This window comes from Capra hircus, chromosome 7 (genome assembly GCF_001704415.2).
Source record: "Capra hircus breed San Clemente chromosome 7, ASM170441v1, whole genome shotgun sequence".
Taxonomy (NCBI): Eukaryota; Metazoa; Chordata; class Mammalia; order Artiodactyla; family Bovidae; genus Capra; species Capra hircus.
Genome location: NC_030814.1, coordinates 3,666,910 through 3,685,164, shown reverse-complemented (window position 1 = coordinate 3,685,164; position 18,255 = coordinate 3,666,910). Strand labels below are relative to the sequence as shown.

General features: G+C 44.2%; 1 protein-coding gene across 1 annotated transcript in view; it reads right to left on the bottom strand.

Annotated features, from left to right (window-relative positions):
* The window catches only part of FBXL17 (F-box and leucine rich repeat protein 17), a 517,577-nt gene that overhangs the window by 23,137 nt on the left and 476,185 nt on the right, over positions 1-18,255 (bottom strand). The window lies entirely within an intron of this gene.

Here is an 18,255-nt window from a genome sequence, read left to right as displayed (position 1 = left end):
GGAATTAACAGGACCTTATACACACAGTTGAATTTAGCTGGTGCTAGCATTTGTTATGGTGAATGTCCGCACCGTATCGGAAGTCTTCCTCTTATTGACACAGGGGATGAAGCCGGTCACACAAACACTACCCCTGCCCCTAGCCTGCTTGGCCGTTCAGCCCTGTACCTCTACTGACGCACAGAGGTTTATCCCACAGTCTGTGATGTACGCCACACATCACTGCAGGCTCCATGACCTGTCACCCCGTCAGAGCATCCAGTCGGCGAATGTGGCTCTTGGCTACAGGCTTCTAGTGAAACACACACACCTCTACGTTTGCAGCACAGCAAAACAGATTTCAATACCTCCAGCCAGAAAATGTTTATGGTGCATTGGTGTGTAGAGGAAAACTCTGAACACGACGCCACAAATATTGAAAAGGAATGATAACTGTTTGCTAATTATTTCCTCATTCTAAGGTAGGATAAGCTGACTCCTGTGACATGGAAAGCAGACGATGTTTTCCCATTGACCAGAGTGATCAGAGCAGAGGAAGTACTCGTGTAAATAAATGTTAACTCTTAAAGCTTACAGGGAAAACACAGGGCAAAAACCTCTTTGCTAATTATCTCAGCAATTTTTTAAACTAGAAAACTCATGCCTATGTATTCAAGTATCAAAGCATTCCTAATGCGCCAGATATTTAAAGTTTAGAAAAACAACAGTCATGATCCCAGTGTTTTCCAGTGAAAATGCTATTAATATGAGGGAAGAAAAAAAAAATCCCAGAAGTTCCTCAGGATATCAGTTCGCTGATGTCCTCAACTGTGCACATGCTATTCTGGCCTTTAGTTTTCCGAGGAGGCGGGACAGGGCAGGAGCGATCTGCCCAAGCTGTGCTGCGTCGTCAGAGTGATTTTTTCGTGTAGTATAAGCAGCATCTCAGGTTAATCCTATCGGTGTTCCTGACCTAAGAAAACTGTTGCTGTCTCTGGTAGTGTCATAAAATTCATTGGTTATGATATCCTCAGGCTCTCTTATGACAGAAGAATTAGAAGGCATGAAAGAAATCCTTTTCACTACGAAGTGCTCGAATTATGACCTCGAAAGAAGGAGCCCCAGATGCAAGGTGACCCCACATGGGTGGACCGCATTTCCATCAGGGCTTGGGGCTGGAACGTGAAGGCTCCGCACTCTGCAGACGCCGGTCACTCAGGTGATCAGCGGAGCTTCCCGAGGCCGCTTGATGGGCACACGGACAGTCACCAGCTGCAGGTTCTGGGTGCTCAAGTCACTAGCGCATGGCAATCCCCTGGTTTCCCTCTTTTTTGTCTAAATTAAAACACCATAGATAAGACAGCTGAAGATGCAATCAAGGTATTCAGTTTCTGTTTTGCCATGGTTCTGTTTACTGAGGTAAGAATTAAATTTTCCTTTTCCTTAATTCATTCACTGATGCGACAAAAACCTTGGGAGCACACTAGAGCCCTTTCTCCAGCACTGACGGACGACCCAGGTGCTGGGCACAGGGCTAGGAATTTCAGGCGTGTTTTCTCATTTAACCCTGACAGCAACTCCACAAAGCCTTATATTAGCTCCTTTTTAAAGAGCAGGGAACTGGGTCGCAGAATGCCGGGAGAGCCTTCCCGTCATCTCAAGGTAGCAGGCTGGAGCCGGCAGCCTGGCCCGGGTGCACTCAGCGCCGGGAGCCCGGAACCCTGGGCCCGGCCCCAGCGAGGCCCACAGGCTGCAGGGCCAGCGTGGGGCGCCAGGGGGCGCACAGGGTCACGGAGCTCGGAGGGCCGGTCAGGAGGGCCCTCAGGAGGGGTGGGGCGCGGGGAGGGGGTTGGGTGGAAATGGGGAACAGCCAGGTAAACAGTCACAACACAGGGCTCACTCCCCAGCGCTTCCACCCCCAAACTTCTCACTTTTCAGATCTTGAGGCAAAGGTCAGCGTCTCAGAACCAACTGCTCCGTCACCTTTTCGCTATTACTTGCTCGCTTACCTATGCACTTCTTTTTCTGTCGTTCCCTTTTCCCACTGGGATGACAGATCTACCCACTGCTGTATCCTCAGCACCTAGCATCTGCCTGCTACCGAGTCAGTTCTTAAACATATTCGCTGAGCATGCCAGCGAGTGCAACGTGGCCGGCTCTGTTACAGAGACACGCCAAGGGACAGGGCAGCCGCTCAGTCTTCAGGGGACGAGAGCGGTCACGGGAGCCCTCAAGGAAGAGCTGAGCTAGGTCTCGAGCGATCTTGAGAAAGGATTCTCCAGAAAGACACAGGCGCGAGGGCTGGTATGGCAGGCTAAGGAAATAGCGCGTGGCAGGGCAGAGAGACGTGAAGGGACAGGGGAGCTGCAGGCCATCCTACGAGGCTGAAATAAAAACAAGGCCAAGGAAGTGGTGGACGGAGCCAAGAAACGTCCATTCAGTGATTAGGAGCATCGGGCCCAAGAGATACAAAGAGGAGCAGAAGTGGGCCGAGTCCTCGATGCCGTGAAGCCCACATTCTAGGAGGAGACACAGATGGGAAGCGGACGAGAAGTATACATGATCCCAAACTGCAACCAGCGCTTTGAAGGAAATGGAATGATCACTGTCAGAGTGATGTCTAGGTGGCACCAGGGAGCCTCTCTGGTGAAGTTACTTTAATCCCTCTAGTTACCCGAAAGTAGTCATGTATGGATGTGACAGTTGGACTATAAAGATGAAGAATTGATGCTTTTGAATTGTGCTGTTGGAGAAGACTTCTGAGAGTCCCTTGGTCAGCAGGGAGATCCAACCAGTCCATCCTAAAGGAAATCAGTCCTGAGTGTTCACTGGAAGGACTGATGCTGAAGCTGAAACTCTAAAACTTTGGCCACCTGATGTGAAGAGCTGACTCATTGGAAAAGACCCTGATGCTGGGAAAGATTGAAGGCAGGAGGAGAAGGGGATGACAGAGGGTGAGATGGCTGGATGGCATCACTGACGCAATGGACACGAGTTTGAGCGAGTTCTGGGAGAGGGTGATGGACGGGGAACCTTGGTGTGCTGCAGTCCATGGGGTCGCAAAGAGGCAGACACGACCGAGCAACTGAACAACAACAGCAGATAGACCTACAAAAAAATTAGGCATGGTAGAGGTAAGAAAACTGAGGTTAGATGCCTTTCCAAGGCCCCACGCCTGCTGCTGCTGCCAAGTCGCTTCAGTTGTGTCCGACTCTGTGTGACCCCACAGATGGCAGCCCACCAGGCTCCCCCGTCCCTGGGATTCTCCAGGCAAGAACACTGCAGTGGGTTGCCACTGCCTTCTCCAACCCCATTAAGTGGCAAAACGAGGGTGCAAATGGAGACAGTCTGGCTCCGGAGCAAGGGCTCACTGTCACAGCAGCAGCGCCCAGCGTGGTGGAGGAGGCCGTGTATATTCAGAATACATTTCCCTTTACCACCATTCAGGACTGAAGCGTTACAGCTCAGAGGTAGCCAAGTATTTGCCCTGTATCTGTAAAACAGGGTCCAAGAGAATCTTTAAATTCCAAAATATATACTGAGTAATTTACCTCTCTGTGAATATGTCCTATCTTTGGATATTTTTTTCATTCTCCATGAGCTGCTAAACCAGTATCGTGGTATGGTCTCAAATTAACTTGCGGCCTCACTGCTTAGTAGATGCTGAACTTAGAACAACACTGTAACTTTCCTGTGTCTCAGCTCCCTTACCTGCAAACAGGGAGGTTGACTATTTGCTCTGCCTACTTCACAGGCTTGGTCTGAGGTTCAAGTGAGAAAATACGTGTAAAGGGCTTTGCACTGCATAAATATGATGACTTATTAGATATTTTCCCACACCATTCTACAGTGGCCCAGTGGTCTAAAAATGAAGACTTGAATGAGTTTTGAACCATGGAGAGCTCTGGGCAGATGACAGCATCATCTAAATGCGCCGTCACTATGTCACTGCTGGAGCTCTTGAGTCCTCCTCTGCATCAGTGATCATGAACTCGTAGACTGCACTGGGGAGGACAGCGTAAATGGAAAGCATGATTGCTGCCTTTACTAGGGGCTGCTGACATATTACAGCGGTACTTTTGAAGCCTTGGCAAAGGATGAATTATGCAAGACTAATTCCTTATCCCAAATGCAATTTTAATACATTTTAACATGCTAAGTATAACTAATAAACTTGAATTTAAAAAAGTCACACATTCAAAGCTATAATTCAGAAACATATGATGATCAAGGTAATACATGAACTCACTGAAAGGTGTTTCCATAGGCAAACAGAGTAACTGAATGAAATGAGCATGCATGTAGTCAATTTTGACAAAGGAATGCCCTTTCTAGGAATCTACCCTGAATCAGTTCAGCTCAGTCGCTCAGTCATGTCCGACTCTTTACGACCCCATGAACCGCAGCATGCCACGCCTCCCTGTCCATCACCAACTCCCGGAGTTCACCCAAACCCATGTCCATTGAGTCAGTGGTGCCATCCAACCATCTCATCCTCTGTCGTCCCCTTCTCCTCCTGCCCTCAATCTTTCCCAGCATCAGGGTCTTTTCAAATGAGTCAGCTCTTCGCATCAGGTGGCCAAAGTACTGGAGTTTCAGCTTCAACATCAGTCCCTCCAGTGAACATTCAGAACTGATCTCTTTAGGATGGATTGGTTGGATCTCCTTGCAGTCCAAGGGACTCTCAAGAGTCTTCTCCAACACCACAGTTCAAAAGCATCAAGTCTTCAGTGCTCAGCTTTCTTTATAGTCCAACTCTCACATCCATACATGACTACTGGAAAAACCATAGCCTTGACTAGACAGACCTTTGTTGACAAAGTAATGTCTCTGCTTTTTAATATGCTGTCTAGGTCAGATGGTAAAGCGTTTCTCTACAATGTGGGAGACCTGGGTTTGATCGTTGGGTTGGGAAGATCCCCTGGAGAAGGAAATGGCAGTCCATTCCAGGACTATTGCCTGGAAAATCCCATGGACAGAGGAGCCTGGTAGGCTACAGCCCATGGGGTCACAAAGAGTCAGACACGACTGAGCGACTTCACTTTCTTTTACTTTCTAGGTTGGTCATAACTTTCCTTCCAAGAATATATACTTCCAATTACACAAAATTATACATGTACAAGTTTATTCATTAAAGAATTGATTGTTGCAAAATAACGGAAACGGCATAATGCCCGTACACAGGAGAGTGGTTAAACTATGCTACATCCTCACAATGGAACACCAGGCGGCCTTTAAAAAAGTTAAATGGGGGAAGACCAGTGGAACTTTCAAGGCATTCAGTGAAAAAATTCAGTATAAAAGAGTTTCCATGATGTGCTACCACCATGCAAAGCATAAGAGAATTAAAAACAGGAATCTGCTCTCTTGTATGACAGGAGTATGGGAAGGACACAGCAGAAACCACAGGGACTGTTTGCCTGTAGTGGGCTGGTGGGGAAGGGGAGAAAAGGACAGGGGATGAGATGTGGGGTGGGGGGAGGAGGGGCGCACACTGCTTGGAATGTCTCTTTGGCTCTAGCTTTGACACCACCCTTACGGCAGAAAGTGAAGAGGAACTAAAGAGCCTCTTGATGAAAGTGAAAGAGCACAGTGAAAAGTTGGCTTAAAGCTCAACATTCAGAAAACTAAGACCATGGCATCCGGTCCTGTCACTTCATGGCAAACAGACAGGGAAACAGTGGAAACAGTGGCAGACTTTATTCTTTTGGGCTCCAAAATCACTGCAGATGGTGACTGCGGCCATGAAACTAAAAGACACTTACTCCTTGGAAGAAAAGCTATGACCAACCTAGACAGCATATTAAAAAGCAGAGACATTACTTTGCCAGCAAAGGTCCATCTAGTCAAAGCTATGGTTTTCCCAGTAGTCATGTATGGATGTGAGAGTTGGACCATAAAGAAAGCTGAGCGCCGAAGAATTGATGCTTTTGAACTGTGGTGTTGGAGAAGACTCTTGAGAGTCCCTTGGACTGCAAGGAGATCCAACCAGTCCATCCTCAAGGAAATTAGTCCTGAATATTCATTCGAAGGACTGATGCTGAAGCTGAAACTCCAATACTTTGGCCACCTAATATGAAGAGCTGACTCATTTGAAAAGACCCTGATGCTGGGAAAGTTTGAAGGTGGGAGGAGAAGGGAGCGACAGAGGACGAGATGGTTGGATGGCATCACTGACTCAATGGACGTGGGTTTGGGTGGACTCCGGGAGTTGGTGATGGACAGGGAGGCCTGGCGTGCTGCGGTTCATGGGGTCACAAAGAGTCGTACATGACTGAGCGACTGAACTGAACTGAATTTGACTCTCTAAGCCACAGTAATATTTTGTATATCTCCCCAAATAAAGAAAATAAAACTAACCAGGATATTCTGCCCAAGCAGAACATCAACAGGAAGAAGTGAACCTGTTACAGATAAACGCCATGACCAGGACCAGTCATACGGCCACGCTGAAGGGGATGAACGAAGAAGTAAGTTGCTTTGGAAACACGATTGTGACTGAATGCTGTAAAGTGAAAACCAAACAGAACTGTCAGAAAATTACTGCACTCCAGTTAGGAAATCTATTTCTCGCAGGGGCATGAGTTAGTGATTCAGTAACCACTTTATGCATAATCCAAGATTATAAATAATGACAGCTAGTTTTTTCACTGTTAAAGAAGTCACCAATAAGAAAAGGGGGGAGGCTTAATGAACCTTGCGGTACTGAACTGGAATCAGGGATACGAGAATGAACTCATGGTTTTTTAGACACACATGATAGATAAATACATATAGAAATAACTAATAAATATGGTATAAGCCCATGCATGCCTGGTTTGATATACACACATATATTTCCTAGCTTACTCTGCTGAGTGGAAATAGGACCAAGGACACCCTGGTAACAATGGTCTACAAGCACCCAGATCTAAATATCATTCTCCAGTAAATGGAACAAAAGGAATCAGTGTTTCTTAGAAAAATTCCAGACCTGGGACAGGTAAAATAGAAGCTGATTCTGCGGCATCTTGTGATTGTAGAAAAAAAGAAGTGCTTATGAAAGAGTGAGGGTATATCAAAAGGACAGAGGATTCAATCAGAAGGAGCTGCCAATGGCTGCAGCTAGAACAACTTGAGCAGCAAAACAAACAATGATAATACTGGATTATGATTATGGTTCAGAAAATTGAACAAGCATTCACAGCTTCATATCGATACAAACAAACAGCCAAGGGAGGGCACGTTATAGAAGAGCTCCTATTAATAAACATATAAGCAATAAGGGAAATAAAAAAATGTTATCAGGTGAAGGCCACGGTATTAATTATTGCAGGCAAGATATACCAGTGGATGCTGAAATCAGTGAATGAAAGTTTCGAGGGGAAACATAATATTGGCATAGTGCTAAGGGTATCTGTGTGTGTGTTAGCTGCTCAGCTGTGTCCAACTCTTCATGATCCCATGGACTGTAGCCTGCCAGGCTCCTCTGCCCATGGAATTCTCCAGGCAAGATTACTGGGATGGGTTGCCATTCCGTTCTCCAAGGGATCTTCCCCACCACCACCCAGGGATCGAACCCAGGTCTGCACTGCAGGCGGATTCTTTACTGTCTGATCCACTAAGGAAGCCCACCAAAGGTATTTATCAACTATCAAGGGTTGTAACTTTATAGTGGAGAGACTTAGCAGATACCTCCTTACCCAAATAATCAAAATCGACAACACTAGCAATAACATATACAGATATAAATGTATCATCTAATTATTTCCACAAGTAATTATTCACCAAAATAAATAATTTCAATCTACTCATAAGAGAACACCACACCAACCCAAAGTGAGAAACATTCTATAAATGATTCATCAGTAGTCAACAGAAGGGTCAAGATAATGAAGTATCAGATAAAGAAGTATAAGAAAAGAATGAGGAACTGTCACAGACTGGAGGAGTATAAGGAGTCTTGACAACTAGGTATCAACACAATGTGACATCCTGGATTGAACCCTGGACCAGACAGGGAAATCAAGGAAAAATTTGGTAAAATTCAAATAAGATTTGTAGTTTAGTGAATCTTACCGTTTCAAGTTAATTTCCTTGTTTGATCATTGCACTATGGTTATATAAGCTGTCAACATTAGAGTTAGCTGGGAGAAGAATACGTGTGAACCCTTTACTATTTCTGCAACTTTTCTGTGATTCTAAAATTTATCTGAAAACGAAGAGAAAGAAAATGGATAAGCTAACAAGCGATATCAAGTGAATGAACTCAGTAGAGGACTAAAATTTTCTAAGTGAAAGCAGGTATTATTTTTACATAGAAAGATCTGATATATAAATGCTAGGACTAAAAATACACTTTTTCCTCATAGGAGAAAGATTAGTCATGTGAGTGCATTAACAAGTGACCTACACGTGCCACTTTGTCCTTTCCAGTTCTATCGTCTGCTGTGGATCTATGTACCTGTAATAAAATCAGAAGCAATGCCCCAGTGCTTGAAAGAATTAAGGTTAAAATTTAACAGTAGGATTAACATCTTTCATGTCATACTTGGATAAAAGCCATTTGCAAAGAAATTTCTTGGCACGGGTACAAAGAGATAAATATGAAAAGTGCTCTTCTTTGTGAAAGCCACAGTAGCTCCCAAAACAAAGAGAGGCCTTTCTTGTTGTGTGACGGTCCCAGCAAAGGCTCCCTCTGCCCTGCAGGACTGCAGCAGGGGCTCCTGGCCACGGCGGTTCAGGAGACTCACAGGCGCCTAGAAAGAGGACAGACACCCGAGTCCCAGCCCTGGAGACTCTGACTCGGGAGCAGCTATAAAAGCTCCTGTGATCCCAACGTGCACTCACGGCTGAGAACCTCTGGAACAAAATAACCTACAACTCAGGCAAAGGCAGTCAACTGAAAACAGAAGAACTCATCTTGAAGGATATAAACAACTTCTGTGTTCTGATATTTGAAAACAACTTTGTCTCTCCAACAGTCCCAACTCCTTGTACATAATCCAAAGCTTTAATCCCTTTGTTTCTAATGTATGGAGAAGGGAATGACAACCCACTCCAGTATTCTTGCCTAGAGAATCCCACGGACGGAGGACCCGTGGTGGGCTACAGGCCAGGGGGGTCGCAAAGAGTCGGACACGACTGAGCGACTTCACTTTCACTTTCTTTCTAATGTAGAGCCTGTCTTCCACTTTTAAACATTATTCTGTTCCTCCCAGTATTATGAAGCAAATCCAACAGCGACTACGGCTATAACATTTTTGCCAGTTGTCCTTTTTTTGTTAAGTATTTTCCTTTACTTCATTGCACTTATATATATCTCTAATGCAGCACTTCTAAGAGTTGGTTTCACATGATAATTATTTATCAACAAGCCTGTCTTCCCACTAGATGGTAAAGTCTTTGTAGCAATGAAGGTGGAGAGTGTTTTCCTAGAACCCCTAAATCTGTGGAAACCAAGTGTCACTCAGTTTTTTTATGGTCTTAATATAATTTTTGGAAGTATAACCTGCAGGCAGGAAACTGCACCAGTCCTCAGGGAACAGCCTGATGAACTCTGACAAAGTTGCCACAGCTGTGCACCAGCATCTGGACTGAGACGCGCAGCAAGGCCAGCACCCCTGCAGCACCCTCATGCCCAGCACCAGTCACGACTGTCCCCCAAAGGGATAGCCACGAGCTCGACTTCCAATCGCCCAGACCAGTATTCTTACTTTTGAATGTCAACCACTCAACACACTTGCGCTGGCTTTTCAGCTGTCCACTAGGTTCCTGAGATTCGTCTGTATTGCTGTGTGTACTGGAAGCCTGCTCATTCTCAACACTGAAAAGTCATGCACTCCAGTACAGATGGGCGTTTGGGCTGTCTCTGCTTTTTGGCTATCAGGTACAGCGCTTCCGTGGACACGAGCGTAGGTGTCTTAGTGGGAATACGTGTTCTCATTTCATTTGGGTAAATACCTGACAGTGGGATTAATGGGTCATACGGTTAAGTGTATGCTTAATTTCCTAAGAAACTGCCAAAGCATTTTCTAAAGTGGGTCTGCCAGATTACATCCCCACCAGGAACACGAACGCTCCAGTGAGCCCACAGCTGTGCCAACACTTGGTAGTATCTGTCTCTCTGATTACAGATGCTCCAGCGGCTCTGAAGAGGTGCCTCACCGTGGGCTCCACTTTCATCTCCCTAAGGACTAATCGTGCTGTGTGCCTTTTCCGACACCACGCATTTCCAGAAAGCCCTAGTTCAGTGCCTCTATCCTTGCAATCACTCAGTAAGCTATAATAACTACTAAACTGCTGAAGAAGAAAAGCACATACATATTTTTTCTATTATTAGGCTATAGCAAAGAATAGTTTTCTAGACAACATATAATTTTCCATGTAATTTGAAGAAAACTCCCAGGAAAATAAACTTAATCTATCCTCTGGAGACATGAAAAGTCTTAAAGTTTCTTAAAATATGAAAGCAAATTCAAGGGAAGAAATAAGGTCATGGAGAACTTTCCAAATGCTCATTTCCTTGTGAAAATTTCAAAGACTGTGGAGTACGCTTCACTTTAGGAACTCTACACCTCTAAAAATCGACTGAAAAATAAATCTTAAACAAAAATTGTCCAACAATGGTGGGTAACATTAGAGTGGAAAATCTGCATTGTGCTGGAATTTTCAGGATGCTGCACACAGGGCATTTATTTTACGTGACTCTGCTTTATCGAGTTCCGAACAGCAACGCAGGAGAACTGTCTAACTCAGGAAGGGAGCGAGCTGGCTGTGGCCCTTGACCTTTCAGTGAAGAGGCTCTCCTGCCCTATACATCCTGAAACGGAAACGCAAGCATTATTTATAGGCTGTGCCTGCTTTCCTTCCTATGAGATAAACAAGCTAGTGGAAAAGTAAGAGTTCAAATGAAGGAGTTTTTAAAAATAAAGGTCTTTATATGTATCAGGAGCAATAATAAATATTTCTCCCCTTTATCCCTTCTTGACTATTTTTATTTTCATGCAGAAAGACACAAATGTGATTGAGCAGGCAGAAACTACTTCTGAATGTGGGACTTCCAAAAGTGTAAGGAACAAGGGGTGCGTTTAGAACCTGCCTTCACTAAACAGGAATCTGATCCACAACTCCGATTTCCAGTGGTGCTGTATCTGCTGGTAACTAACCCTTTGAGTGGAATGTTAGGTTCCCCTGACAATCTCCTTATTAAATTTAGAATTTGAGATGAGGAAGAGAAAAAAAAAAAAAAAACACCTTACCACTCTAACATTTGTGGAGAACCTAAAGTCCCTGGTTCAATAATTCTTTTTTATTCCAGCCTGCATAAATACATATATTACTTATCAAAGAATTATGCATCCTTTTCAAAATCCTGACATTATATTAGATTTCCTCACTTTATGAGAAGCAAATTCTGGGCTTAAACATGTCCGTTCGTAGATATGGAAAAGTACAGTGGTGTCTCTGTCATCTCTCTTGGTTGGCCCCTTTCTGAACTGAATTTTCCAGACCACTGTAAAGACAGCATCAGTTTCAAGCAGGCATCGGCTACTAACACCTATCTGCCCTGGAGTACAGGAAAGGACGATGCGATTTCAGCAACTACCATTTAAGAAACACAGAGGCTAGTGACAGCAGAGGCGCTGCTGAGCCACCCAGTCAGCACTGTGAAAGCGTCTTGACATTGAGCAGAAGGGAACCATAGGAAGAGAGAACAGGGAGGCATGTCAGCATCGTGCTTTCTCTCAGCAAACGCTGACTGAGCACCTACGAGGCACCAGGAGTGTTTCAGGAGCTGGGGGTAAAGACAGCAAACCCCTGCCCTTGTGAGGCTTGCATTATGAAAGTAAATAAATAATAAGCATATATGGGATTCTGAGCGGTAACAGTGCTTTGGAGAAAAATAAAGCAGGGACCAGGGGGTAGGAGTGCTCTGGTTTTAATTAGGACAAACAGGAAAGACCTCACAGAGAGAGTGGTATCTGAACAAAGATCTGAAGGGGAGGACATCAAGTCCTGCAGGCAGACGCCCGAGGGAAAGGCACTGCACAGGGAAAACCTCGTGCCGAGCCCATGAGGGAGGCAGGCTCCTGGCTCGCTCTAGAGGGAGCAAAAGAGCAAGACGGTGCATAGTAGGTTTTAGACTGGGGAGTTGGCGGAAAAGGGGGTTGGGCAAAACCATCTTTTAGGCCCATGTAACGGCATTGGCTTTTACTCTAAATAAAGTGAGAATACATTGGAGAATCTGTGGCAGAAGGCTGTTGTTATGAGCTGAAAAATTTTCAAAGGACGTCTCCAGCTTCTGGATGGAGGACAGACTGTATGGGGGCAAGAACAGAATCAGGCAGATGAATAAGCAGGCCACTGCAATTACCTAGATAGGAAGGGATGGTGGAGTGGCTCAGGGCAGCACAGGAACAGAGGGAGAGGAGTCGAGCTGTGAGCCAATTTTAAGGAGAGGACCAGCAGTACTTGCTGATGGGCTGGGTATGGAATGAGAGAGAGCAGTCAGGAATGTCCAGAGAGAAGAGATCGCTAGGCGCACTGGGATTTGAAAGAAATTCCCTGCATGTGATTTTACACAGCTGCTCTAGGTGCCCTTGCTTTGGCAGGGATTTACTGGGCTTCGTCTACTGGATACAAATTCCACTGAGAGGAGCAAGGACCACCTTGCTTCTTATTCACATCATCATTATCACGCACAGGGCCTTCACTTGTGAGGACTCAATAGATGTTCATTTAAATATATGCATTTTAGGTATCATAATCACAGGAACTTAGGGAAAAACTTAGAAAAAGGTTTTGCTTGTATTCTCTGGAGTTCATGTTATTCTTTTGTTCTAAAAATATGTATTGAGTGATGACTGCAGGTATCTTTGGGGGAGACTGTGGGTAACATATTTTTCCTTAAATATTTGTTCATTTCAGATGTTCAACATGAGGCATGTTTTACTTTCACAAAGGATTAAACACTTTTTATTTTTTCAGAGCTCTATTGGACAGATCGTTCAATTCTACCAGAGTAAAGTGAAGAACTTGACATTCCCTATAATGTCATTTCTCACCCACTCAGCACTCCTTAAGGCAAACAAACACACTTACTGCGCCAAAATTCAATATCTAAAATCATGGGAAATCATGGGAAAAAAGCAAGAGGTTATTTGTAAACCAAGACGAAACACAGCTAGTTGCGTGCAGTGACCTCTCCCTGACTGTAACCAGTGCAGCTGTGACTCGGGGGCTGCTGTCCCGCGTGTGAACGAGTTTAGAAACCGCCAACAACTCCTGCCGATGGGCATTTCTGCCCCGAGAAGGGCAAAGGCAGTAAAACATGAAATTCACAGTGTTTCAGCCTGAGAGTTCAGAGTGTAGTGCAGGGCTGGATTCAAATGTAGAGAACACCACACTTTCGCTACTCATTTTGTTTCCGAGGGAGAAGGCAGAGCCCCATCCCTGGGTCCTCTCTCTTGGGCCTTGAACAGGCACACAGGTGCGCACGCTCACGAGGACACACACACACAGACACAGACAGGCAAGCACACACCAATCCCCAGTGCTAGTCTACACGTGGCCCACCTTGAAGCTGATGAAGTTAAGCTTCAGGGTCCGTCATCAACATGGACCTTTACCAGGACCCGGATCTTAGAAATGTATCCACGTGGTAAAGTATTTATGTAAAATCTGTTAAAGCAAGATGCTTTACATTCATCTTCTTAAAGAGACACCCCAAACTGTATTAACTCCAGGCCCTGGAAAATCCTGACTTTCTTCCTGACCCATCGCTTCAGGGGTGGATACCAGGAAGCTGTATCTTTTCATGCTTCTCTCTCTCTCTTTTTTTTAATGTCACCAAGTGATTCTGATGCACAGCTAGGTTTGGAAATCACTGACGAAGGGCTACAGACTGATCAGTTTAATGAGTCTCTGACTTCTAGGTAGTATTTCTTTCTGGAGCTTTGCCACCATTGATTGGGACATAAACCAAATAACAGTATGTAGTCTGGAAAAAGCTGACAACTGGCAACATTCGCTTCCACATTGCAATGATGAATCACATAACCCTCTGTGCCGAGTAATTAACTATCCATTTGTATGTCCTGGCTGTAGTGACAGAGTTTTTTTCAACAAGGAAGGAAGGGAATTTGGACATAACGTTAACAGTTGTTAATACCAAGCAAATAGAGTAAATTGGATTTATTAAAAAGAGTATGTGTGTGGATTTTTTTACCTAGGAGTTGATATAATTTGTCTAGCTTTCTAATTATAGCTAGGACAGAAAATGGCTGAACCCAGAGACCTCTCACGGTATCTAATAAACTTTTACTTACAGGGAGAACGTTTCTTGGGCTGGAGAATGACAAATAATTTACTAAGCTTTTCCTGAAAGATAGCTAAAGGTGTTTCACCTATATCTAGCTGATGAATTAGCTTTAGCTAATAATCACTGTCATGAGACAGGGAAGAAGCAGCCTGTAATTACTTTGAAAGGAATGAAGGAACAGATCTGATAAAGAAACTAAATCAGCTAATTCCTCTAGAGGCACACTGAGTAAGAGAGAGGCTTACTTTTCTGCAAGCTTGAAGTGAGACAAAGATAGGGGGCACTGGTAATTGCATCTGCCCAGTGTCCCTTCATCCCCAGTTTCTGGAAGCGACCCTTCCATTGCCCTTCCCACGGGTGTACTTTGGAATCAAAGGTCCCCTCCCTTCTCCAGGGCATCAGTCCCAAACTTGTCTGAACACACTCTCCAGCAGGGCTCTGCATTCTGCCTGCAACGGAGATCACACACCCTGGGGCAGCCTCCCTGAAGGGACACTGTTAGTCCCAGCCACTTAGCGGCCCACGTTCTCATCTTGCCCAAGGCCATTTTGTTGAGTTCCGGTCTTTGGTTCTGGGAGTCAGCCCAGTTTCTTCCAGTAGTCTTTGCCTTTGTGCTTTTGTTTTGTTTTCACTTAAAGTAGCCTCTGTTGGTTTCTGTTACCTGCAACCAAACGTTCTTAACGGACACAGAAAACCATGCACAGGATGGCTTTTCTACAATTACACAAAAAGCCCCCAAAGGGTTCTCAATAATCAACAGTGCTCAGCCGAGTCACACCAGCAGAAAATACGAATACAGCTCAGTTAATAAACATGTGTTTTCTTGTTAGATGTTACTGAAATATCTGTATATACTTTTTTTAGCAGGCCAATCAAAATAACTTTATTTGGGTCCTTGATTTTTTAACAATGACTCTACTGAGTCGTTAAAAGGGTACAACTTATCATAAAAATTAAATCAATAAAGGAAAGTCCAAGAAAGCTTAAAAATTACCCCAAACCCCTCTATCCAGAAATACCACCACTATCTTTGGTAAGCATTCTCCCAACATCTTTTGCATATAGCCAGGCAAAATAAAAATAACTTCAGAAGTATATATTATTATATATGATTTTTTAAAGTAATTGGTTTTACTTGAATTTAATGAAAAGAAACTGAATTTAGATTAAAAGAATCATAGAAATTCAACTAAACATTACAATAAAAGACAGCAATTCTTTAAAAAGTTTACATAAATGAAAAAATTCTGAGCTATTTTTAAAATTCTACACTTTAATGTTAGACAGAATCTATTGACTCTTCTTGGAAAGATAAGAAAACTGGCAAATGTTTCTTCCTCTTTCTTCTTCCTCTCTTGGTAGGTATGTTATTATTTTTACATTGTCAGGTTTCAGCATTTCCATATGCTCTTCTAGCCACAATTTTCATGGTTGTTTTGCTCTGGTTCTATATTAAATGGGTGAAATAATGAGCTTTTCTATGATTTTTTTTTTTATTCCTGAGTTTTTTTTTTTTAAATTTAATTAATCTCCTGGGTGGTTCATTTCAGTTCAGTTTAGTCGCTCACTCGTGTCCAACTCTTTGCGACCCCATGAACCACATCACGCCAGGCCTCCCTGTCCATCACCAACTCCTGGAGTCCACCCAAACCCATGTCCATTGAGTCAGTGATGCCATCCACCCATCTCATCCTCTGTCATCCCCTTCTCCTCCTGCCCCCAATCCCTCCCAGCATCACAGTCTTTTCCAATGAGTCAACTCTTCGCATGAGGTGGCCAAAGTACTGGAGTTTCAGCTTCAACGTCAGTCCTTCCAATGAACACCCAGGACTGATCTCCTTTAGGAGGGACTGGTTGGATCTCCTTGCAGTCCAAGGGACTCTCAAGTCTTCTCCAACACCACAGTTCAAAAGCATCAATTCTTTGGCGCTCAGCTTTCTTTATAGTCCAGCTCTCACATCCATACATGACTATTGGAAAAACCATAGCCTTGACTAGACGGACCTTTGTTGGCAAAGTAATGTCTCTACTTTTCAATATGATATCTAGGTTCGTCATAACTTTCCTTCCAAGGAGTAATCGTCTTTTAATTTCACGTCTGCAGTCACCATCTGCAGTGATTTTGGAGCCCAGAAAAATAAAGTCAGCCACTGTTTCCACTGTTCCCCATCTATTTGCCATGAAGTGATGGGACTGGATGCCATGATCATAGTTTTCTGAATGTTCAGCTTTAAGTCAGCTTTTTCACTCTCCTCTTTCACGTTCATCAAGAGGCCCTTTAGTTCTCCTGGGTGGTTAGGTAGCATCTTTAAGTAGTTTTGTTTTTTGTTTTTTCAAAGAAAGATTCATCATATATTCCTAAATTCTTGAATGCTTAAAAAAGCCTATTACTCTTACATTTAAGGAACAACATGGCTAAGTATTCAATTTGGGGGTCATACTTATTTTTATGTTCAGAGCTTTCAAAGACAAGTGTTTCACTTCTGCTGTGGAGAAACCCAAGTGCAGCCTGATTCTTCCCCTTCATACGTGTCTTGCTTTTAATGTCTAGCAGTCACATGATTTATTTCTCAGGATCGATACTTCATCAGGGCATGTCGTGATTATTCTGTAGTGATTTATCTCCCTGGAACCCGTCAGATCCTTCCGACATTTCCGCAAAACCCTTCAGACACAAGATCCATGCGTCTCACTCTTGTTCTGTTGGCCTGACCTCCTTCCACCCCCACCCCCCACCTCCATCTTGCAAACAGTTTGCTCAAATACAATGATAGGCAAAGATCTGCTCCTTTCAAAACCTTCTTTGAAGGACTGGGACTGGCTATCCGGGGAAACGCGGGGAGGTGGGTCGCGAGCTAGGCCTGTCTGCGGCAACCCCTTGGGAGTCGGCACGTCCGGTAGAGTCACCGCAAGCCTATGGTCTCCTGTATCCGGTCAGGTTTCTATGTTCAGGAAGCTCCGCATCACTAATAACAACCCTCTGGACCATTTCTGTGTTGCAGTGTGGAACTTCCCGCCTGTCTCCCCTGCGACCCATGCACTTCACTTCTATCCACATGCCCATTCCAGGGCCAGCCGGATGAGAGAGACGCCTCACCCACCTGATTTCTGCTTTAGTGACCTCATCCTCAGTATTTCTGGAATGTGAAACTGGGGCTCTGATTGGCAGCCCCACCTCTAGGGACTTGGCGATTCACGGCTCTAATAGGAAAACTGCCGGATGTGCCTTTCTGAATAGGGATACCAGTTTCATGTTAATCAGAAGTGTTCCCCAAGATTTTTTTGTGTGGGGGGAAGATGAAGTTAAAGAGAGTTCGATAATTCTGAGAAATAACAAATTACATAGAGAACTGGTGAACTGTAGGTTAACTTGACTAATATCTGTTGTATGATTACTCCATGCAAAATGACAAAGGAAATAAAATATGAAAGAAAAAGGAAATCCTTGTTGCTTTGCTTTCAGTGTGGTTATGGAGAGTAAACAAAAGATAAGATACTTAAATTATCACAACTGTTTATATATGTTCAGTGCTGAGCCAAACAGTGGCAAAACAATTACCACCTACATGGCGGTAATTAAGAGATTTGCTTTTAAAAGAACTGGAGCCACTCATTCCTGATCTACAGCACGAATCCTGTCTTCTTTCTCGAGTAACTTCTAGAATCTCCTTTCCATCTTGAGCAATGTAAACCTTCCCGGTGATGTGCCCTCAGGTAGACCTATTTTCATCCATGGCGCTGGGCGTTTGGTGGGCCCATCAGTCTGGAAACTCGTCCTCTCCTTCCTTTCAGAGCAGTCAGTTCTTTTGCAAGGATGTAATTGCTTTTCTTATCTCTGAGAATAGTGCTTGAGGTTTCTGATGCTTTCTTTTGCTATTTGCATTGCCTCTGTTTCCTTTCGGCTTGATTTTTCTGGTTGTTTTCATCTCTCTTACGTCAGAAGCTTCTTTCAAATATCTGGTCACTTGCGGATC